Below are 23997 nucleotides of genomic sequence, written 5' to 3'. Positions count from 1 at the left end.
CTCTGGAAGAACTGGGTGATCTCTTACAAAGCTAAACGTACTCTTGCCATGAGATCCGGCAGCGTCACCCCTTGGTCATTCATCCAAAGGCACAGAAGACTACAGCCACACAAACACCTGCACAGGGATGTTTCTAGCAGCTTCATTCCTAATGGTCAAAACTCGGAAGCCGCCAAGTCAAACTCGCAATGCCATCCATCAGTCAATGCCAATGGTCAAAACTCGCAAGCCATCCATCAGTAGGTGATGGATGAATACGCTGTGGTCCATCCAGACAGCGGGGTCTTGCTCCATGCCACAACGAAATGAGCTGCCACGCCATGAAAAGACACGGAGGAAAGTCGCATGCGTCTTACTAAGAAGACGTGCGAGAAGCCGGTGCATGTGGTATGATTCCGACTGTGACATTCTGGAAGAGGCACAACTCTGGAGACAGTAGAAAGATCAGGGCTTGCCAGGGGCTGGAGAAGGAGGAATGGACAGACTGCAGAGGAAATACTCTGTGTGACGCTGTACAGGTGGACGCGCTCATCATACACCTGTCCAAACCCACAGAACGTACGACACCACGCGTGAATCTTCGGGTCGTCACTATGGACCGCGCGTGATCAGCACGAGTCAGGGTGGGTTCATGCTTGTAACGAACGCGCCACTCTGGTGGGGGCACTGAGAGTGGGGGAGGCTGTGTGTGTAGGGGGAGGAGGTATATGGGAAATCCTGGTACGGCCCCCTCTAGTTTTCTGGGGGGATCTTAAAGTGCTCTAAAAAAATAAAGTCTTGGGGCGCCTGGGTGGCTCAGTCGGTTAAGGGTCTGACTTCGGCTCAGGTCATGATCTCACGGTCCGTGAGTTTGAGCCCCGCATCAGGCTCTGTGCTGACAGCTCAGAGCCTGGAGCCTGCTTCGGATTCTGTGTCTCCCTCTCTCTCTGACCCTCCCCCATTCATGCTCTGTCTCTCTCTGTCTCAAAAATAAATAAACATTAAAAAAAAAATTTAAAAAAATAGTCTTAACAAAAAATCTCTATGAGCCAAGAATTCAACAAAAGTAATAATACTTTTAAAAGCGCATTATTTCCATGGTTTAAAAAATGCACCCTAAGGAAATTCAAAGGGCAAATGACAAACTGGGAAAATACAGAAATATACACAAAAAATATACACAAAATATACAGGGATATATACGCAAAAATATACAAAAAAAAATACAGGGATAATATCCTTCTATAGGGGGAACTACTAAAAATTGAGGTGGGAGGGCAGACCCAATAGAAAAGTGAGCAAAGACGTGCAGACATAATTCACCAAAAAGACATAAAAATGGCCACTATCCACATAGCGTTGTTCAACGTCGCTCACAACAGAGGTGCAAGTTGAAACTACCCTGTGATATCAGGGCTCACCTCTCGGGCTGCAGCTATTTAAAAGCGTCACTGCCGACCCTCCCAGGTTTGCTGGGAGGAACACAAACCCCCCGGGGTCCCCGTGCAGGGAACGCGGCCCGTCACCTGCGCTCCGGCAAGCTCCCTGCTAGGATGCGCTCCGTAGCCGCACCGACGACAGCACCAGAGCACGCGTGCGCGAGGTGATCTGGCGCAACTGGAAAGAAACTGAGCGCCTGTGGGCACGGCGGGGGCTGAACGAGCCTGACACGCCCACGCGGGGCTCCACGAGGCTGTGAGAAGGAGCAAGGCTGTCCTCCGGGAGCAAATAGAGAGCGGCTTCCAGGATGCGCTCTCAGTGCCAAAAAAAAGTGCAAAAGACTACCCATAGTCTGCCGTCTTCTGGGTGAAAGGAAGGGGAAACAAGGAAACAGAGCATGATTTTTCTTTTTTTGGCCGACAAGTCCAGCTTGTGGTCCTTTACTTAGTTTTTAGAGAGAGACAGAGGGTGAGCGGGGAAGGGCCAGGGAGCGAGGGAGACACAGAATCGGAAGCAGGCTCCAGACTCCGAGCCGTCGGCACGGAGCCCGACGCGGGGCTCGAACCCACGAACCGTGAGATCAGGACCTGAGCCGAAGTCGGACGCTCCACCGACAGAGCCACCCAGGCGCCCCAGACCATGACTATTTTTGCAAAGAGAATCTCAGGAGGAATCAGCCAGAAACTCACGAGACGGTGTATGTGCACAGGGGAGGGACAACGAGCTGGGAGCGGTGCAGGACCTCCGAGGGTGCTCGCGTGTCGTCTGGGGCAGCCGTGACAGCAGTTTACACACTCGAAGATGAAAAACATGGGGAGGGGGCTCCCCAGGATCGCAGAGACAAAAGGGCCTAAGTGTATCTCCAAGGAATAACGTGTGGGGAGGCAGGAACTCACCGGAGTCAATTCTGAACAGCATTTTCTTCAAGACAAAAAAAATGTAAGAAATAGCAAACTCTGGGTAATAGCCTTGGTTTTCTCGGGGGGGTGGGGTGGGTGGGGTGCTGGGCACTTCTGAAACTATCTTGTCTGCTCCAGGACCAAGCAAGTGAGTCCGAGGACGGTGGGTGCCAGGCGCCTCCCTGGCGGAGAAGGGAGGGAACAGGAATGGCCCCGGGGTCTGGGGTCAGGCGCTGGGATTGGGGGTGTGGGTGTGAACTCGCGGTCTCCCACACGCGTGTGAGCCACACCGGGGAGGGGCTGTGGATGCAGGTGTGTTCCTAGCACCTGTCCTCACGCAAGCCGAGTGCCAGGGGCAGCAGAGCCCCGAGCCCAGATCTGGGTTTCTGAAGTCCATGTGCCCAGGAAAAAGGATTTGGGGGGAAAATGCCACACGGCAGGGCTGTGGCAGAGGAAGCGCAAGGTGAGCCGGGATATCTGTTTGTACGCGAAAGTGAGGAATTGGGTCAAAGAAGGACGGATGTGTCAAAGGACACAGAAATCTGGGACGATTTCAGCGCCAAAACACAGAATAATGGCCATGGGTTATGACCCGTAAAACGAAATGAAACCCATGAGTCCGTACTGATACGAATGCATAAGCAGAGGAGAAGGACAGAAATGGAAAATCATCATTTAGCAACGGTGACATTTATCGAGGTCTGACGAAGGACACTTACACGTGCCCAAGGCACCCCACGAAACCCTTGTAGCTTCCGTGGTCGGTGACCGTGGGCCCCGACGCCCAGAGCCTGGGAATGGGGCCACACGTGGGCCCCGGATGCATCCACCTGAGGCGGCACAGGAGGATTTCAGACCGGAGGGGAGGCCACGTGAAGCCAGGACAGAGACTGGAGGACGGGGCCACAGCCCAGGGATGCCCGGGACCCCTGGAGCCGGACCCGGCAGGAAGGACCCTCCCCCGCGGTCCCTAGAGGGGGCGGGGCCCCTGCCACACCTCCGGCCTCCAGGACTGTGGGGGAAGAGACGCCTGCAGTTTTAAGCGGCCCAGGCTGTGGTCCTTCGTTGTGGTGGTGCCAGAACCTATGACAAGCAGCCCCTTCCCAGGGCAGGAGCCCAGGGGACACCCTAACCGGGTGGGGGCCCCCGGCGTCAGGCACCTCCAGACAGGACGCACGGAGGAGGAGCTTGGCCGGCACCTTGGCCTCTGGGGGGCATCCCACAGACAGCAGGCCTGCGCCCGCCCACTGCCCCCCCCCCCCCCCCCCCCCCGGTATCAGCGACCCTGCTGGGACACTGGGCAGGGTCTGAACAAGGTCTGTGGACAGTGTGACCGAGCGCTCGTGGAATTTTCCAATCTCACAGTTGAGCTGTGCTTACGGAGGGGACACGCACCCCTGAAGTATTTCGAGGTGAAACTAAGTGAGATGTCGGAGGGGGGCACCCCTACCCGCTGCCCGGCCCGCTTCATCTGGTCCCATGGCTGCTCAGTCAGGTGCAGGGCGCGGAGGAACCCGCAACCCCGCCCGTGCCCCTTCCTCGGGGCGGCAGACGTCCGCAGCCCACACCGCCCCCGAGGCCCAGGTCAAGGCCGGCGGGAGCCCTCCCGCAGGGAGGTGCTGGCTTTCGCGCTCCTCCCGCGGCTGCGCTCGCACGCTCGACGCGGTGCAGACCACACTGCGGTCACAGAGCCCACACGGCCGAGGCGGGCAGGCCCCGTGTCCACGGCCCTTCTGCGTCCTGCGCGGGGTCTCTCCCCGGGGCCTCCTTCTGGACCTGCAGCCTGGGGGTGAGGCCGCGCCCTGCCCTAACCCGCACGGCACCTGCCCCTCGGCTGGGAACCCAGCGCCCCTGGGCCGCCCCACCCTCACCCCGAATCCCTGGCGGCCCTCCCGCCATCTGGGACCCTCCTCGGCCACAGTCCTCCTTCCTTCTCGGAACATTCCCGAGGCTTGGCGTCCCTGCTGACTTTCCTTGGTTTTCAGGACTTCTTTCCAGATCCATGTTAAACCCATCATTTGTTCTGGCCTGTGTGTGTCCTGAGACACATCATTCTTCCTCGCGACGGCTCAGAAAACGTCTCAGGAGACAGCGCTTCCCTGACAGCTCACGGCCCGCACTGTCTGTGGGTGGTTCCTCTGCCCGGGAAGGGGCAGCTTCCGTGGAGAAGACGTGACCCTCCGCTCACCGTCAGGGTCGGGATCGCTGCTGTTCATGGCGTTTGCACACGGACGGAACCCTGAAGAACAAAGCCCTTTGAAAACGCAGCCAAAGCGGGGCGGTCCGCCTGGAACAGAGTTTCCGGGCACGGAGCCGTCCTCCCTTCGCAGAAAGCACCGGGCACCCCGATCCGGGGTGGTGGGGGGCGGGGGGGCGGTTCGTGTGCTGCCGGAAAGGATGCCTCAGGACAGAAAGCCGTGGCGCTCCAGGGACACGCGTAGGTCTCCGCTCCCTCACCCACACCTCGCGCCCCACTGCTTTTCGCATTATACGCGCAGGGCTGGCACACGCACGGGGTGCCGCTCGCCAACTTCCTAGATGCCTGCAGTCAGGCTGCTAGCGTCAGCTTCACGGCAAACCGCTCCGTTTTCCGTGTCGGGCCGGATCCAGGTCTCTGGAATGATAGTGAAAAGCTGCAGGCTTCTCGGGAAAAATGCAGCCGACGCCCCTACGACCTTCAGCCTTCGAGAGGCCAAGTTAAATCCGCGGGGACAGAAGGAGGCCGCCCCACCGCCCTCCCTCCGCCTGCACCTCGCGCGTGACTTCCTCGCGGAAGGGCGAGCCCGTGTCTGGCCAGTAAGGTTTTCAACCTTTCCTGGGAGCGTCTCTTTTGTCCGTGCGGGAAAACCCTGCAGGACCTCGAGGCCGAGCGTCTCCTCTCCGCGCGCCCGCTCTGGACAGTTTTCCACGAGGTGGGAAGAGGGCTCGGCATCACCGAACGGGCAGAGGGCTTCGTGGGACGGCGCCTGGCACTTCTACCCACTCCACGGGGCTTATGATGCACCTCCTAAGAAATTCTTACTTTCAGAATCTGTCCTTGTTATGGGGTGAATGCGGCCCGTCCAGAAGACACGGGGAAGCCCTCACCCCCAGTACCTGTGAATGGGGGCCTCATTCGGAAACAGGGTCTTTCAGGATGTGTTTAAGTCAAGATGAGGCCATTAGGGTGGGCCCTCACCCAGAGACTGGTGTCCCCGGGAGAAAGCCAGATGGAGACGCAGAAACGTATAGGGGAGAGGCCACGTGAAGTCAGAGGCAGGGGTGGAGGGTAACAGCCACAGCCAGGGGTCACCTGGAGCCCCCAGCAGCCGCAAGAGGCAGGAAGGACCCTCCCCGGAGCCTCTGAATGGGCACTGACAACCTGCCAGGCATAGAGCCCTCTGGGGCTCAAAGCCCACCATGGGCCCTTCTGAACCCCACACCGCTGCCCCTCACGCACCTCCACGCCCCCCACCCCAGGCTGTCCCCGACAGACGCCCCACCCCCATGCTGTCCTCGGTCTCGGGGACCCGAGAAGCCTGCACAGAAGGATGATGAGGCATCGAGTGAAAAGTGTTGCAGGACCGACCCGGGCATCGGAGGCGGGCGCTAGGAGCCGCGTGGGGCATCACCTTGGACTCCGCCCAGGGAGAAAGCTCTGGGGCCCCCAGCGCCGGGAACCTTGCCGCAGGCCCCTTACCCAGAGGTGTGCGCTCAGACAGCTTGCTGGCCGGTGGGGAGCAAGCGTGCGTTCCGCCCCCGCCCCCCGCCCCCTGCCGTCCCCGGTGGGCAGCTCAGTGCTCCTCACCACCCCCGGAGAGAGCAGCGGAGGGTCTGCGAGACCCCGCGGGGGTGCGCCGTCCCTCCCGTCCGCACCTTGCTTGGGGGCACCGTCCCCTTCCCACACCCCCAGAACAAATGCGCCGTGGAGCCCCGAAATGAGACCTTGCTTTGCCGCAAAAGCCTGCAGGTGGTCCGGGCCGGCTGGATCCTCGGGAAGACGGGCCGCTCACCAAGGAAGGTCCGCGGGGAGAGGCGGGGGCGAGGGGGCCTTTACCCGAACAACAGGTGGCACGCAGGCCGGAGCCGGCCCCTCACACCCACCTGCTCTTGGCACGCCTGGAGGCCCGAATGCCTTCCCGCTGGGACGCTCCCACCACGGAGACAAGGGCACTCACCAGCCACTCACCGCTCTCGGCTGCCTTTTTCCTCCGAAAACACCCTTTTTATAACTAAAAGTTCTCCTCTTTCTCTGGCAAACTCCGCCGGGCTGTGGGATGCTCAGAGGCGGGGGAAGCCCTGGGGACAAGGTCACGAGCACAGAGCTTCTCCCGCAGGCCGGGCTGGTGCCCCTCGAGCCTCCAGGGCTGGGAGAGGGACTCGGAACCCATGGGGGGCGGGTGACCCGGGACTTGGCCGTGGGCCCGGGCTGGCTGTGACGCGCAGAACCCCCGTGCGTGTGAGCAGCAGGTGCGCACGGGGGCTGACAGGTGTCCCCGGACAACGTCCACGAACGCCTCAGAGAGCCCGCGGAGCCTTGTGAGCGTCCTCTGCAGCCTCCCCCTGGTGACATCAGAGCGGGAATGTGGGAGGCATTTCGGGGGGTGTGTGCAGACCAGAGCTGGGGCATTAAGCCACGCCCCCCCTCCCCGGTTCCTGATGAGTCCCCGCCTGCTCCAAGTGGGGCCCTGGCAGAACCTAGGCCAACACGGGTCACCGAGAGGACACTAGGAGGCGGCGATGCCCCTCGATGTGGAGGAAGAGTGCCGTAAGGATGGGGCCGGCCGGCCACCGCTCGCCGAATCCGAGCCACGTGGACTTGTCACCATCGCGTCTGTTATTTGGCTGAGACGGAGCCGCCTAGGAACAAGGCCGGAGTTCAACCCCGGACGCCACAGTCCCGAGGCCTGGGCACCTGACCCCGGCCCCGCCCTCTGGGTGCTCCCGGCCCCCGCCACTCCCTACCCCCTTGGCTGGCTGCCACGTGAGCCCGAGCCACTGCTCTCTGACTCGCACTGTCCCCGGTGGTCACCGCTCGTCACGGCGGCTACTTAACTCATTCAGAATGAGTCAGAATTCGATAAAACCGAACATTCAGTGCTTTGGTTCCCGGACACACATTTCGAGCGATCAGCAGTCACGTGTGACTGAGGGCAACCGTGTGGATTGGGTGTAGAGGGTTTCCGTCTCGGCAGAAGGTTCTGGGGGCAGGAGCAGGGGCGGCCCCGCTGCACCAGCCCCTCACCGCCTCACCCCACTGCCGGGCCCTCAGGGATGCGCTCCGAGCCGGCCCTGCCCTCTCTCCGAAACAGGCGGCTCCCCGCAGCACTGACCCCCGGCACGGGGAGAGGAGCACATCCAACCACTGCCTACCTCGCCCGCCGCACCGTCGGCTTCAAGTGCTTTCTGAATAGACGGATGGTTAGCTCCATCCGGCTGCGATGGGCGTGGTGGCTCTAAAACACTCCTGCAAATACTTGGACGCCCCTGCTCTCAGCGGTGGAGACGAAGTCCCTTCCCCTTGAGTGTGGGCTAGGCTTCGTGGTTGGCTGTTGACGCACGGCAGGCCGTGGACGTGATGGTGCGTGACGTACGAGATCATCCCGCCCACCGCCCCACCCCCCCCGGAAGGCTTGCCCGGTGGGGGTCCGTGTGGCCCGTGACTGAGGCCTCCAGGCACGAGCTTGGAGATGGACGCCCCGGGGCCCAGGCGACCTCCAGATGCCTGCAGCCAAGCTGACAGGCTGGGTGAGACACTGTGAGGCCAGCACCACACCGCCAAGCCGCTGCCAGGCCCCTGGCCCACAGAAACGGGGAGACGGTAAATGCTGACTGCATTCAGCTGCTGTGGCTCGGGGATGTTTGTTACCCGGTAGTGCGTAACTAACACCACGGACGAGGGTTTTCTCCAGAATGCAGACCGGCTCATGTCGTCCCCAAACTCTGGCCCCCACGTCCTCGGGAAAGACCTCTGCTCTCCACTGAGCGTTTAATGCCACGTGACCCCACACGCTGTGCCGCTGGTGTGTACCCAGTACCGAGGACGCAGAGGTTGGAAATCCGGTCTGATGGGTGGCTCGGTGTGAACGGCCTGCTGTTCCAAGGGCCGGACAGCCCCCCTCCCCGCCGCTGCACGAGGGGGCGGGACGCCCACGGCAAAGGCCGGCCTGGCCTGCATATCCTCGCCCTTCTACCCGTGTGTTCTTCCTGATGGTTCTGCTCCACCGTCAAAGCCAAAAGGGCAGCTCTCCTGACAGGTACGGTTTCTCCAACGGCCTCCGGAGCAGAGACGGCCAGCTTCCTAGACGTGTCGTTCTCCACAGCGCGGACCAAGCCCGGTAAATCACGGGGAAGTGGGCGGCTGCCACAGATGCACATTATGACCGGCTGGGCAAGACGTCCCCGCTCTGGGCAGCCCAGGTGGAACGTGACCCAGAGGAGGAGAAAACGGCTGTTCAAGAGTGAGCTGTCCATCAGAGGCCCGCCACCCCCGACGAGCAGGGAGAAGCTGGCCACGGACGCCACGTGGTCCGGGGGATCGAGCTCTGGCAGGAACGGACCACGCACAGCCCCTGCTCTCTCCAGCCACGGGGGCTCGTGCAACGGGCTGTTCTCTCTGAGCACCCCCCTTCCTGCCCACGCGGGGGTGACATCACGTTGGAAAGGGACATCGTGCGGACCGCGGAGGAGAGCAAGGGTGAGACGCTCCTTGTGGATGTTTTCCATCCCCTTAGCATCTTTCTAGTGACTCACAGTGATTAATTCTCAGGGGATCCCCTTCTCCTGTGCTCAGGCCCTTGCGGGCGGGTCCAGGGAGAGCTGCCGCAGGCTGAGCCCCTCCCTCGCCAGAATCTCGAACACTGCCCCGTTGGGGGCCAGTGTCTGACCTGCCTCAGCAGCCTCCCTCCTGCCCCAGTGCCAGCTGTCACCGGCGGCAGATTTAGCCCGGGCCGGCCGGCGAGGCTCGGTGCCATCCAGACAATTAAGGCTGGGGCTTGGGCACACAGCTCCTGATCGCCCCTTCGCATCGTCCCTGTCCCTCCTGGGCCTCAGTTTTCCCCGCCTGCAAACGGAAAGCGTAAGGCTGGCCGCCGGATGCAGCGGGGCCGACGGAGGTGAGTCAGAGCACCAGTCTCCAGCAAGAATAGAGCGCTGCTGATTTGGGAGACGTCCGTGTGCAGTGCTGGTGTCCCCTCTGGGCAGGACGATCCCGGCTTCCCAAGTCAGGCACCGTGGGCCTGGCTATCTGGCCCTCAGTCGCCCTCAGTGCTCTCTCTGGAGCTCTGTCCTGTCTCCCCAAACCCACAGAGCACGGCCTCGACCAGTTTACACAGAACACGAATTCCTCCGGAAGAGATTTCTGTTTAGATAGCTCGGAGTACAGAAACCGGCGAAAGAGCCACGGGGCTTCTTCCCGATGTCCTGGCTCTGTTCGTGCTTGTGCCTCCGTGACAGCCCAAGGCCCCCCCAGGGCACTCGCACTGCCCTTTTTAATGGAATTCTGTGTGCCATGGTGCGTGGACTCGTCCCTTCCGCGAGGGCCGTCACCACCTGTGTGCCAGGCCTTCCCGGGCAGGGCGGCGGGGTGGGGGGTGAGGCCCGGCCGACAGCGGCGGCCTCCAAAGTCCTCGTGCCGCCCGGGAAAATCCTAGGCCTCAGCAGCCTCATTTCAAACCATCAGTGGGAGCCGAATCGTGGATTTTCAAAGCCACTACCCAAGGCCCCCAGACTGGCTGTCTTCAGTGGCACAGCACTGGTGCAGACGCTGCCTGAGCCCAGAAAGGCAGGGCCCTCACCCTCTTGGCCTCCTTGTGCTTTTCGAAAGCGGGAGGCCTTGTTTGTACACGCTGCAAAATCCATGCTGCTCCGAAAGCACATTCTGTGCACACGTTATCGAGGTCATGTGGTTACAACCGCGCCCAGCTGTATCTGAGAGCAGGTGGTTTGCAGGGAGGCGCAGAGAGGAGCAAGAAGGTGTGGGGAGGGGTGGGGAGGGGCAGGGAGGGGCAGGGAGGGGCAGGGAAGTGTGCGAAGGTGGGGCCAGGGCTCTGCAGGGCTCCCAATTCTTTTCCTCTGGCCCCGCAGCTCTTAGAAAATAGGGAAGGCTGTCAGCAGCTGGCTCTTCGTGGAGAAAGGTGACGAGCTGCAGGAAGGCGCCCAGCCCCTCCTCCGGAGGCCACCTGCTCCCCACCCCCCCCCGCCCCCGCACTGTCACCTGCACTGTCGCCGACCCGCTGAAGTGCTGAGGAAGAGTGCCCACCAGCCCCAGACGCAGGGCAGGCTCGCAGGCCTGGCCGCCTCCTGCTGTGGTCAGGAAAGGTCCCCGGCAAGCGGCAGAGCAGGGCGGCCCCCGTGGCCTGCGGCTCCGTCCCAACCCGGTGCTTCCTTTGGTTTCCATGCCGGGTCGGCTGGTGGTCCTCGAGCGCAGTTGTACTCCTGAGGCTCCTTCTCATAGGTAATATGAGTTCCTAGATGGCAGAGGCCAGGGGACAGATAGTGTCCGCATGCCAAGAGGAGGGGACATCTTAACATTTCTGCCACATGTCGCCTGAGTTAGAGAGCAGCCACTTCCTGTCCACACTGGCTGCTGGGCCAGCCCCGGATCAATGGCTACCGTCCTCCCTGCTGGGCAGTTCAGTGAGCCCACCTCTGTGGGCCCACAGCCCTGCCCACCCTAGCACTTGAGGCTCTCAGATCTGCCCCTTTCTATCAGGATCAGCACTGGCCACCTCCACGGGAGGTCACGGCCCTGGGATCCTAGCTAGTGTTGTTGCTGCTGCTGCTGCACAGGCTCTGAGGCACCATCCAGCTGACTTTGAGAAAATCATTTAACCTATGCGAGGATTAACACAACAATGGCTCCTGCCTCTTGAGGCTATGTGGGGACAGGCAAGGTAAGGAGGGTTTGCTTTCAGGAGCCCTCACGGAGATGAGGACAGAAGCCCTCAGGGTTATCAGGACAGGAGCCCTCAGAGAGATCAGGACAAGAGCCTTCAGGGAGATGAGGACAGGAGCCCTCAGGGAAATGAGGACAGGAGCCCTCAGGGTATCAGGACAGGAGCCCCCAGGGAGAGGAGGAGAAGAGCCCTCAGGGAGATGAGGACAGGAGCCCTCAGGGAGATGAGGACAGGAGCCCTCAGGGAGATGAGGACAGGAGCCCTCAGGGAGATGAGGACAGGAGCCCTCAGGGAGATGAGGACAGGAGTCCTCAGGGAGATGAGGACAAGAGCCCTCAGGGAGATGAGGACAGGAGCCCTCAGGGAGATGAGGACAGGAGCCCTCAGGGTATCAGGACAGGAGCCCTCAGGGAGATGAGGACAAGAGCCCTCAGGGAGATGAGGACAGGAGCCCTCAGGGAGATGAGGACAGGAGCCCTCAGGGTGATCAGGACAGGAGCCCTCAGGGAGATCAGGACAGGGGCCCTCAGGGAGATCAGGACAGGAGCTCTCAGGGAGATCAGGACAGGGGCCCTCAGGGAGATCAGGACAGGAGCCCTCAGGGAGATCAGGACAGGAGCCCTCAGGGAGATCAGGACAGGGGCCCTCAGGGAGATCAGGACAGGGGCCCTCAGGGAGATCAGGACAGGAGCCCTCAGGGAGATCAGGACAGGGGCCCTCAGGGAGATCAGGACAGGGGCCCTCAGGGAGATCAGGACAGGAGCCCTCAGGGAGATCAGGACAGGGGCCCTCAGGGAGATCAGGACAGGAGCCCTCAGGAGCATTGAGCTATTAGGTAGAGAGAAAGACCCAGAGAAAGCAAGTACCCTTTCAGTAGCTGGGCAGGAGACTTGCTCACTGCTCCCCATCCGTGCAACGTGCTTTCCAACAGCTGACATGGTTGCCGGTCATGAAAGTGTCTCCGTATCCTGAGGCCGAGCCACCAGCCACGGCGGCCTGACCACTCCCCCTCGGCAACACCAGAGGCCCCCACATCACCTCCCAGGCCCTGACACCCTCTTGGACACACACGACTTGGCCATCCTCAGAGGCTCTTGTACTTGGCAGAAAAGCACCAGCAACACCCTGCGCTCGGCCCAGGGGCCCTGACGCGATGAAGGATGGGCTGGACAACCACGGAGGCGCTGAGGCCAAAGCAACTGGTTTCACAAGCTAGAGGGCGACCCGCCAGAGGGCCCCCCGCCCAAGGAGCGAGGGTGCCAGCCAGTTCTCCCCGCAGGGAGGGCAGGGCGGGGAAGGGCAGAGGAGGGAGGGGAGGGGACGTGCTTGCGTCCACGCCTGTTCTCAGTGATAACACACCCCTGTCTAGCGGTTAGAACGCGAACCATCCTTCGTCTCTGGGGCCTCGCGCAGCCGCCGGGCCAGGCGCAGGCTCCGGGGCGGAAAGAGGCCCGGGCGTCCCAGGGGTGTCACCTGCGGGGCGAGAATGAGGTGAGCCTCACAGGGCCGTGGGCGGAGGGACCGTGTGACAGGAGGGCCGTCCGGAGCCGGCAGAGCCCCTGAGTGCTGGCCCTGCTGTGCCCGGCACTCGTCAGCGGGGAGGAAACAAAATCTCTGGATAAGACGACGGAGCAAAGCGAGAAGGCGTCACGCAACGGACCACGACTCAGCAAGTTTATTTTGTGGAGCCGCGACCCGCAGGGATGCTGGGGTGTTCCGAAAAGCAGCGCGCACGCCGTCTGCAGAGCCTGTGAGCCCCGGGCCCGGGGTCGCCATCTGGGAGGTGGAGACCCTGGTACCCGCCTTGCCCCCCGCCCTGCTGGCCCCCCCGCCCCCTGCTTAAGGAAACGGGGCCACAGCAGCCAATCAGGGTGGGTGGGAGGGTGGGGACCCGCCCCGCCTTCGACGAGGCCTTGGCCCCGGGCACGGCTCGACTGAGGGCTGAGACGATCCCCCACAGACGGCGCCCGCCCCCAGACTCTCCCGAAGTATCCAGACCCCGCTCCCCCAGGAGAACCCCTTAAAGGCAGTGCCTGCGCTAAGCCCCACGGAGCCCTCTCCCCAGACGGCTTCCACCAGCACCCGAGGGCCACAGAGGCTCTCGAGCCCCGCCTGGCTCCCGTGCTGGGCAGGGACGGCATCAGAGAGATCGTCTAGGAGGTGACCACGTCCTCACCCGGCAGCGCACGAGGACACGCAGACGTTCTGACTGAGAAGAGGCACCTGACAGGCTCGCGCGGGTTCCCGGGACTCAAATCCCGGTCTAGCACCTGCCGCTGACCGTCCTCACCGGGGCCTGGGGATGACTACGCCCTCCTCTCAAGGTCGCCGAGGATTAAGCGAGATTTCCGTCGGGGACACGGCGCCTCCCACGCGGTACGTGCCCAGGGAACACTCCCTCCCCTCCCCCTTCCCCCGGACGCGTGTGATTCTACGAATTCATTTCGCGTGAAACTGGAGGCATTGCCCCGTGCACGCTGGACGTGGTTGCCGTGGCCATAGATGCCAGCAGCCGTCTGCAAGTGGCGTGCTGGTCAGACGGCGGTGGCCCTGCCGGGCACCCCCACGTGCCCCGGCCGCCCGTGCCGGCTCCTCGGGTGTCCTCCCCGGTCCCCTCCTCAGGTCGGGCGGATCGGGGCAGCTCCGAGAACGGCCGTGGGGCCCAGCCCGTCAGAGCATCCATCACCTGGTCTCAGGGGCCGTGGCCCAAGTCAGGCCCACGAGATGAGGTGCCGGGGCGTGGCTGGGGACGTCTGAGGAAGCGGCTCACGCCCCTGGGGCTCGGACCGGAAGCTTCCAGAGGCCATGTTGCCGCCGCGAGGCCAGGGCCCTCTCGAGAAGGAAGCGGGGCTGGAAACACTCCACCACGCGTGCCCCCTGAGCTCGGAAGCAGACACCCCGTCAGCGTTTCCGTTTGTGCTCGAGGCCCAGATTCTCTGCCGGCCCCCCTCCCCAGCCAAGGGGTAGCCCGGCTTCTCTGCAACCGCCCCTCCCGGCGGCCCCGTCTCCCCGCTGCCCTGCCCGTGAGCCCCGGGCCTCGCTCCGCCCCCGGCCCGCTCACAGCGTGGACGCGCCTCTGGCTGGGCGACGTGGGGCGGCGCGTGGGCCCCCCGGAGCCTGTCCCGCCACTGCCCGCGCAGGGGTGCAGCTGCCCGGCCCTTCATCGGGCTGCTGAGAGGATCAGAGGTGTCGGCCCCGACGGGCTCCCGGGGGCAGGTCCCGCTGAGTCACCGACCGTGGAAGCCGCTTCCAGCTGCCGGTGAGCCGGCACACGGACGGAGTACCGGCCGCGTGAGCCCAGCTGAGCCACAGCCCCAGAGATACCCCGTCCCAACCCGCACCCCAGAGGGGCTGCCGACGTGGCCAAGGCTCTGCCCGGCGGGTCCCGGCAGCGGGGTGGGCCCTCACCGTGACCACAAGTGTGCTTGAGGGACGGAGGCAGACGCTGGAGGGACGCGAGGGACGCGGCCACCAGCCAGGAGGTGCCGGGAGCCCCCAGGAGCTGGGAGAGGCAGGACGGACCCTCTCCTGGAGGCACCTTGATTTGGGGCTGCTGGCATCCGGGCTACAAGAGGATAAACTTCCACCTGGTTTGTGGTCCTTTGTTACAGAGGCAACAAGAAGCCGACACGACCACTGCGTCAACGGGAAGCGTGACTTTGTAGCAATTAGCGATCATCCTGTGTGTGCATTTAGACCCACGCTTCCCCGGTTCAAGCCAGCGGCGCCCCTCCCCCAGGTTGTGCACCCGCCTCACCTCAGCCTCCAGCTCAGCCCCACCACATCCGACAGGGATGCTCCTAACACACAGTTGTGCTTGGGTTGCTCCCAGCCTAGAGTCTCTAATGGCTCCCTACTGCCCTCGGGCCAAGAACTAATCTCAGAAGCACATTATGGGGTATGTGTGATCTCACCCCAGTTTACTTCTCTAGCTCAGTGTCTGTGCCCCCTCCTTCCCGCCTTCCTTCGTCCAGCGAGCTGCCCCTAATGTCACAAAGTGCGTGACGAAGAGGGTGAGGCCTGGCGCGGTGCCAGGTGCGCAGGGGCCGTGGCGGGAGAGAGGAAGGCACTGGGCCTGGCGTGGCCGGTGCTCATGCACTCCTCCTTTCTTCTCCAGAAAACGTCGATCGGAAATTAGCCTTCAAACGTTTTCCCTGTTCCCGTGAGTCTACGATGCTCAGAATGTTCCAGAACACACGAAAATATCTCTGCCAGTATCTCTGCCCGGAAAACCGGGAAGGTTTGGGCCTGATTTATCCAGATTAGCTATTTATATGGATTGGGACCCACCCGCCCACCGCTCCAAAGCCCGCAGTCCCACGTATGAGAACCTACTTCCCAGCACAAAGAATCAGAGGGGGAGACGAGATAGAAAGGGAGGGGCAGCCACGGGGTGCAGATGGGGCTCTCGAACGTGCCATCCTGGCTGGCTAATATTCCTGTGGCTTTTTCCACAGTGGCAAGTAGCACGGGGAGCAAGGCCTTCTGTGAAGGGCAGGTCCCCTGAACCCCGGCCAGGGCCCCGTATACAGCAGGAGCACGACCAACACACGTTGCATGCATAAACATACCCAGTGCTTTCCAGAGAGGGGTTCCCAGAGCCGTGCGGGCATCGTGGCCACAGGTCCCAACATCCCTCCCTGATGGCGGCCAGGTGGCTCCACGAGAGACTCAACCGGAAAGAAACACCGTGGCGCCCGAGGCCTCTGGGCCCCTCTGCTGCTGGGTCCGGGCCCCCAAACGTGGCCGAGTTTATCTTTCTAGCTCTTCCCTCTGGCACTAGTTGGGGAAGGGCATTCAGATTTTTGTTGTCCTCAGAAATGACGGTGGCCGAACCGCCCTCGGGAAGGCCCGAGAAAGGCCTGCGTGTGTTTGCTGAAGCTACGTGTCCTTGAACACGCGCAAGCCGTAAGCAGGGTCCTCCCAGTATCTCTGACAGAGCGTCTTCCCCGCGGCGGGGACACTTCATACACAACTTGGGAACGAAGGGAAAGTCGGGGGACACCGGCTTACCGAGCATTCAGTCGACACGTGTGTGTGAGGGGCCTCCGCGTGCAGAGGGCACAGGATGAACAGTATGCGATTCCCGCACGAGGGAGCTCAGGGTCGAAACCGGTGTTTCCTCACCTCTGACACACACAGCAGCCCCCCGAGGGGTCTCTAAAATCAGATTCGTATGCAGGGTGAGGCTCTGCCTTTCTAGCAGGGCCCCAGGGGACGCCGAGGCTGCCGGCCTGGGACGCAGGTCAGTGCCCCCCAGCCTGGGGACCAGCAGGACTGACAACCCCTGGGATCCCAGCCAGAACTCTGGAAGCAGAAGCTTGGGGAGAGGGGCCGCCAGTCCAGGCTCAACGAGCCCTCCAGCGGATTCGGATGCTCTAGCGACTTTGAGCATCGCAGGGTCTGGACTATGTCCTCTTCCCTTGCACACGATGACATCATTAAACAAGAATGTCCTGTCCTGCTGAGTCACACGCTCCGTGAATCCTCAACACGGCAGCTCAGGCGCCCCCGGGAGCCGGCCCTCAGGACGACAGCTGAAGCGTCCCAGGTCCACGCTAGACAGACAACAGACGGCCACCCGCGATGTGGATGCTACAATCACAGGATGTGCAAAGTGTCACGGGAGCTCGGGGGAGGGAGCGGCTCGGGGTGGGGGAGGATGAGTGGGAGCCCCCAGGGCAGGAAGGGAGGGCGCTCCGGGCAGGGTGGACAGCAGGCTTTGCTTGGAAACAGGGAGCATGAATCCGCTCAGGGCCAGACCAGATTCCCCAGTGGGCCGGGTCCCGGAAGGAAGAAGGGCGAGCCCAGGAGCCAGGGGCCTGTGTGAGAGAGGCCGCGGGGGGCGGGTGCAGGGTGGAGGCCGTGATCTCTGCGGGGGGGGTCGGGGTCAGGCCCCCTCCCCGCTTGCCTGCCAGGCCCCTCCCCAGACCCCGCCGGGGAGAAAGGGCTGGGCAGTGGCTCTGGAGGAGGAGGAAGGATCCATCACGGGACTCGAGACCCTCCAAGATAAACACGCAGAGAAACAAAAAAGTTGGGGCCGATTATATTCGCCATGGGAAAAAAATAGCATCAGGCACTGCGTTCTAATAAAGCATTCTGTCTGGTTTTGATTTCACAGATGTAAGAAAATGCAGGCAGTCTGGCGTTGAGTTGGACCACTTCAGCCTGTTTCTATAAACCACATTTGGGATGCTCTCAGCATTTCTGAGATTCAATTTACAGGGCCTTCTCCGGGTCCCAAATCCCCTAAATGAACGCGGGGTGGGGGACGGCGTGGCCGGTTCCTTGGTGGGAACACGTTACCGCAGACAGCGTCGTCCCACAGAGTGAGGCATCACCCAGCACCGTCCTAATCACAGAGACACGGTGGTGCTGCACCGAGGAGACTCGGGGATCGTCCTTCCTGCGCTGACACGCGCGTTCCCAGGCTGAACACAAGACCGCAGCCACGCGTCGGGGCAGGCTCGGCGTCCCCCCAGGGAGCGGGCGCGGAGGCCGCTGCCGGGCTTCCGGGGACCCCGCCGAGAGCCGAGGCTCCCGGCTCGGAGGGCCCGTCTGGGCCAAGCCCACCTGGCCCTCCCAGCGATCGCATCCCGGGACCGGCAGGCCGGACTCCCACGGGCTCCCGCCTCTGGCCGGGGCACCTCCACACCCCACCGCCCCCAGAACCCCCCCCCCCCCCGCAGCGGGGAGTCGAGCCGAGTGTCCGGAGTCCAGCGTCTCCCCGAGGGTCTGTCTTGCAGCGGCCGGTCTGGGACCCACCCTGACTCAATCACAGGCGGCAGCCCCCAGCCCAAACGCAGCCCTGTTTATTTTACTTTGCATACACTTTTCCCACACAAAGAGGCTTGAGCACATGCGGCAGGGCCCCGGCTGGCACATTCCGGCAGCAGCCGGTGCCTCTTGGGCGGAGCGGACTTCTGTGAGGAGGAAGGGGGCCCCTGCGGCCTTCTGGGGGGACCGCGGCTGGCACTTATCTTTAGGGATGTCTTCTGACTCCTCGCCCCAGCTGGTCTCTCGGAGAAAAGGCTAAATGCTTCGTGAGGACGCTGGGCCAAAGACAACTCTCCGGCTACAAGTCTGGCTCACCTTCCCCTGAACACATCACCGCGAGGGAGCCTGCAGGGGTAGCCGGCCCAGATCCTCCGGCTCGGGGGGAGCAGCTCTGGTGTCCAGAGGCTTCTGGCTACGGGGATGGCCTCCCGTTACCGGCCGACTTATAAGGGGGGAAAAAGGCCAACCGTGGAGACCCATCGACAGGACCTGATCTAGACCCTCTAACAAATCCAGCGTCCCACTGGAAAAAGACACGCTTGAACGCTGCGGCCTGGGGTTGGGAGCTCGTCCCAGAAGGAAGGCCACTGGGCCAGGCCGCACCCCCTTCTCGAATCCGGTTTTATGAGGAATACGCAGAAACGATTACCAACGGCATCCACTGGTGGCGGGTGATGGCTAATCTGAGCGTTTAGGACGTTTCTCCCATTTTCCCCAGGCCGCCACCCGCGAGCGCGTGTATGCGTGGGTCAGAGCGGGCGAATGTTTCCGCGAGCCCGTGCGCGCGTGTGCACGCACACGTAAACGTGCACGCGTGTCTCCGCACGAGCCCGGCCCGAGGCAGGCAGGAGCCACGGGGCTGAGAGAGGCCGTGTCCCCTGAATAAGCCCGTGAGCAGCGCGTGCTTCCTGACCAGGGTCCGGCACTCTCGTGACGGGACGGCCCACGCACGCGCCCCCCGGGTCACCGCGGAGCAGGCCTGCTTTACTGGAAGCTTCGGAGGCGACCTCAACCGCCCACAGCCCGAGGCAGGAGGACCACGGGTCGGCGGACGCAGGCGGTGCTGCCGTTCCGTAGCGAGGAGAGAGAAAACAGACCCATCGCCAGAAGCAGAGGAAACGGAGACCACGCGGCCAAGAAAAATGGCCTTTTTCTTTCCAGTCTCTTGCTAAAATAGCTTTCTCCTTGGCTGCATCTTTGGGGACATGGCAGAAATAATATGTTAAATAGCTGGTTCCTCCCACTTTCCAGAAGGTTTTCCAGCGGCAGGCAGCCCGCGAGGTGCTACTTATCAGTCAGCGGCACCCGCCCCGTGTCCCTGGGAGATCTGGTGCCGGGCAGGGGACCCACGGGGCCACGGAGCCACCCAGAAGGGCCCCGGGGAAGCCAGGATGGGGAGCAGAGGCGCAGAGTCGATGCAGGCGATGTGGGCTCTCCCTCCCGCGGGCAGGAAGGACGGCCACCTGACCCGCACATGGCCCCCCACAGATGCCCCCCCCCGCCCTGTCCACACAGGACTGGGGCACAGACACACTGACTTGCAGCCTCCGTCTGTCCCAGCCTCTGCGGCAAAATACTGACGCCTCCACTCAGACCCTCTCTGCCACTCGGCCACTCTTTGTGGGCCCACCACCGGGCCCTCGCCCGCCTGTGGCTTCTCGCGGCTTCCGTCCTCCGCTGCGCCATTACAGTGGGACAAGGCGGGGTCCCGGGCAGCCTTCGGGGTGGGTGGAGATACTCCGGATTTCCACTCTGACTCTGCTGTGGCCACGGAACACGTGCCACAGAATTTCATTTCTTTGAAACTCGCTGAGATTTGTTTTATGACCCAGAACGTGGCCCGTTGGCGGATGTTCCGTGCCCACTTGTAAAAAAGGCACGTTCCGCTGATTTGGAGAGGACGGTCCCGTGGATGTCTGGCAGGTCCGCGTGGACGGTGCTGTGCCGGGACCCTGCTGCCCCCGGGCTGCCTGCCCCCCGCCTCGCGACAGCTGGCGGACAGGAGCTTCAGGCCTCAGGTGTGGGGCCGGTGCACGTGCAGCTGTGACGCCTCCCTGCAGAACGATGCTTGGGCCGCAAAACGTCCGTCCCCCCGTCTGGTAATCCCCGTCTGACAGCCACTTCATATGCTGTGTTCAGGCCGCAATTTTTCTGTCCTGTTACTTTCTTTTTTCAAATTTTTTTTTTTTTAACATTTATTTATTTCTGAGAGACACAGTGCAAGCTGGGAAGGAGCAGACAAAGAGACACACAGAGTCCAAAGCAGGCGCCACGCTCCGGTGGCGAACTGAGGGCCGTCCTGTTGTACGTTGGTGTCCTTGGGGAGGGACGGCCGGTCGCCTGGGCCGGGGTCCACGAGACGCAGCCCTTGCATCCCAGCCCCTTGGGGACCCCCGTCCTGCAGTGCGCTGCTCCCCACCCCACAGCTTCCCGGAGCCCCTGCTACCAGGGCCCCCCCAAACCTTCCCGCCTGTGCACCCCTTGTGGGCAGGGCCCCCGCCCTTCCCCAGCTCCGCGTCTTGCAGAACGGGGTGGGCGGGCGGGTGGTCACTGGAATAAGGATCGGAAAGTCACCAACCTCCCAGGAAAGCGGACATACCGTGGAATCCGTGGGCCCGTTACAGGCCGGGTGGGGGGGCTTTCAGAAGTCGGGGCCACCGTGGTCAGAACCTCGCTGGGCTGCAGCCCACACAGACAGAACCTCGCGCAGCAGAAGACAGGCCCCCAGGCCCCACGCAGGGGCTGTCGGCCAGAGGAGCGGGGTTCCCTGGGGCGTCCCCGTGGCCGCGCTGGGGACGCTCAGCACCGCGATGGAGAACCGACGCCCCGTCCCCGCTCAGAGTAACCGCAGAACACGCTGCTCCCAAGAGAACCCGAGTCCCGATTCCAGCGGACTCGCGTGGCAAGAAAAACACGCCGGCTTGCCAGCGGGCAGCGGGGGCTGGGAGGGGGGTCAGGAGGGACACAGGAAACCCCACAGTTACTAAGCGATGGACCCCTCCAACCCTCGGTAAACAGTGTCTTAATTTGTGGTGATTAATGCAGCGTTTCGTTGTAGTTGTGTAGTTTGGCAAACGAGTTCGACCTCGGCCCCCTTAACCCGCTTCCACGTCCCCCTCTCCCCGCAGCGCTCCCCCTTCCCAACCAGATGAGTGAAGGGATAAATTACTCCGGAAATGTCTGTGCTCCAATAAAGCATTATCACCTGCCAATCAGCAGATAAGTACATCGCCTCGGCTTCGGGATTTCTGCGGCCTCGGAAAAGCTCACGCGGTCCTGGCGCCGGACCTCAGGGCAGCGTGCCATGCGTGAACGGCCACGGCCACGTCCCCGTCCCGCCGCGGCTTCTGGGGCACATCGCTTCGTCATCTAGGGTTCACATACGTGTTTCGTGCAACATCTGGTTTGGATTTAATTGTCTTTTTTCACAGCCGCTTTTTTACCCGAACTTGCCACAAAAGCAGATGAGTAAGCGAGACGATGTGCTGGGTCATTTGAGTTTTGGTGGATGATGGGATTGTGCTTGCACGGACGGGGCCCAGAACTACCTACCACAGGCAGCCCGGAAGCCTGCCAAGGGACAAAGACTCAGTGATAACAGGGAAAGAGTCCCCACCTTCACATCTCAGCTAGAGCTCCGAGGTCAAGACATCTTGGAGCAGGACCTCTTCCGTTATCTCACGGGGGAGGAGGTGGCTCGTGAAGGCTTCCACGCCGGCCCAGGCGGCCACCGCCTCCCCACCCCGCGTTCCGTCGGAGACGACTCTGGCAGTGTCTGGGGGGTGCCTCTGGACCTCCAGGAGGGACACAGGGTCCCCAGCCAGCTCCAATCCATCACGCTGTCCCCGCCGCCTCTCTGGGTCCTCCAAAGAAACTCCCAAGACGTCAGTGCATGCCGGGGGTCTGTCTGCAAAGACAAACGCACCCGGGGTGGAGCCCGTGAGGCCCTTCTGACGACGTGTGTGACGCTGAGCTCGACGACCGACTGCGCAGCCTGGCACCAATAACACACGGTCACCAGCAACGTGGAGCATTTTACAAGACACGGGTGCCGCCCGGTGCCAGCCGGGTCCCATCCCCGGGGCACAGACCTGCTCGCTCACCCGGAGCCAGGGGCACAGGAAGTGGGAAGAAAGCCTGTGTCCAAACCCTGGTCTCCTCTCTTATTAGCGACCTGGTCTTGGAGAAGTCTCCTGACCTCTCTGCAATTAACCCCCTTGGTCGGAAAACACAGTTTGTATGGTTCGAATCTTCCATTCATTGGGATCTGGTTTATGGTCCGGAATACGGCCCATCCGGATGAACGCTCCATGTGCGCTCTGCCGTGCGCTGGAATGTTCTAGGGGTGCCAGCTGGGTACAGTTAATTGGTAACGTGTTTTGAGTCTCCTGTGTCGTCACCGATCTTCTGTCCGCCTGTCCTCTAGCTGCTGGGCCAGGGCTGCTGTGCTGGCTGTGCTGGGCGACAGCCCGAGTCGGGCGGCCAGACGCGTGTCTAGGCGCTGCTGGGAAGGGGGTTTGCAGATGGGACTGAGTCCCTAATTAGCTGGCTTCACATAAGGGGGAGGAGCCTGCGTGGGCCCGCCGGACCCCGTCGGAGGACTCTGAAAGGCAGGCCGACGCTTCTGCGGGGAAAGAAGACTGTCTTCCTACGAATACCAGTGCTGGCTGTACCTGTGCCTGCACCCCTGCCGTCAGGCTTGCTTGGTCGGCCCCACCGCCGCACGAGCCACTTCCGTGTTCTTCCTGGTACCTCCCCACCTGCCCTGGCTGTGGACGCCCCCCCACCCCCGGCTACGACCCTGCAGGGCACACGTGTAGAAGGCTCTGGCTAAAAACGTGCATTTCTCCCTGTCTCCCCACAACGCTCTTGAGGCTTCCTTTTCACACTTGAAGCTGTTACTAAGGACCCACACGTTTAGCATTCGTGTCTTCTATGCAAATGGGCCCCTTTATGCCGAGAATCGACTTCTTTATCCCTGGAAACTTTCCTTGATGCGACATCTACTCCGGCACTGACACAGCCCCTCCAGCTTCGTGCTGGTTGGTTTAGATGGTTTGTCTTTTCCAACCTACGTGTGCCCTCCTAGTGAAGCCACACGTCTCGCAGGCAGAGCTTCCTTGGGGTCCCCACGTTGTCCCGTCTCGCGGTCTGTGTCCGCTCTGAGCGTGAGACGGTTGACACTAATGTAATTATCGGTGCGAGCCGCTTTAAAACCGTCCCCGTGATCTGGCTTCTGTTCTCCTGTCCCTTCCTTGTTTTCTTGCTCCCACGGTCATGGCTTCTTGTGGGTTCACCGAGGGACGTATTTTAATGATTCTCCTTTCTCCGCACCATGGGCTTATCAGCTACGCCTTCACGTTTTATTTTCAGTGGGTGCTCTGGAGGTTACGACGGACGTGTGAAACGCATCACAGTTTGCCTCCACATCTTGTTACGCCTCGTCACACACGGTTTGAGGACAACACACTCCCATGTCTCCCTCCCGTCCCTCGCGCTGTTATCATCGGGGATGGTACTTCCATGTAGAATGTGAACCCCAAAATGCGTTGGTATTATTTCTGCTTTGGACAGCAAATTATCATTTCAAGAGATAGAAAAACGAGAAAACCACATTTTCCGGTCACCTGTGCAATTACTGTGTGTGGGGCTGTTTCCATGGGGGATCATTCTTCCGCGGGAAGAACGCCTCTCACGTTTCTTATCGGGTGGATACGCTGACAATGAATTCTACCGGGTTTTGCTCGTCTGAACGGTGTTCGCTTTGTCTCCAATTCTGAACCACATTTTTACTGGGCAGTGAAATCTTAGTTGACAGTTTCCCCCCTTTTTAACACACTGAAGACGTCGCCCCATCGTGTTCCGGGTGGCATGGTTCCTGGCAAGAGGTCTGCTGTCCCTCACAGCTCTGCTCGGGCATCCACAGTGCTGTTTTTATCAGCCGCTTCTGGCTGTTTCTGCTTTATCACCGGGCTTCAGGAATTTGTTTATAATGTGCCTTCATGTGCTTTCTCAATGTTTATTCT

General features: G+C 61.8%; 1 protein-coding gene and 1 long non-coding RNA gene across 3 annotated transcripts in view; one reads left to right on the top strand and one right to left on the bottom strand.

Moving 5' to 3' along the window:
- Positions 1–23997, bottom strand: part of BANP (BTG3 associated nuclear protein) — a 304623-nt gene that overhangs the window by 89942 nt on the left and 190684 nt on the right. The window lies entirely within an intron of this gene.
- On the top strand, positions 12552–21197 carry LOC102900731. Of its 2 annotated transcripts, none has more exons than XR_002738504.2 (2): positions 12552–15092; positions 15312–21197. It is a non-coding gene; the product is annotated as an uncharacterized LOC102900731 (long non-coding RNA). The 2 variants fall into 2 exon arrangements; XR_002738505.2 differs by having other exon boundaries at positions 12552–15229.

The sequence above is a fragment of the Felis catus genome, chromosome E2 (genome assembly GCF_018350175.1).
Source record: "Felis catus isolate Fca126 chromosome E2, F.catus_Fca126_mat1.0, whole genome shotgun sequence".
NCBI lineage: Eukaryota > Metazoa > Chordata > Mammalia > Carnivora > Felidae > Felis > Felis catus.
The sequence above is the reverse complement of the archived record's forward strand: the minus strand, read 5'-3'. Positions and strand labels throughout refer to the sequence as shown.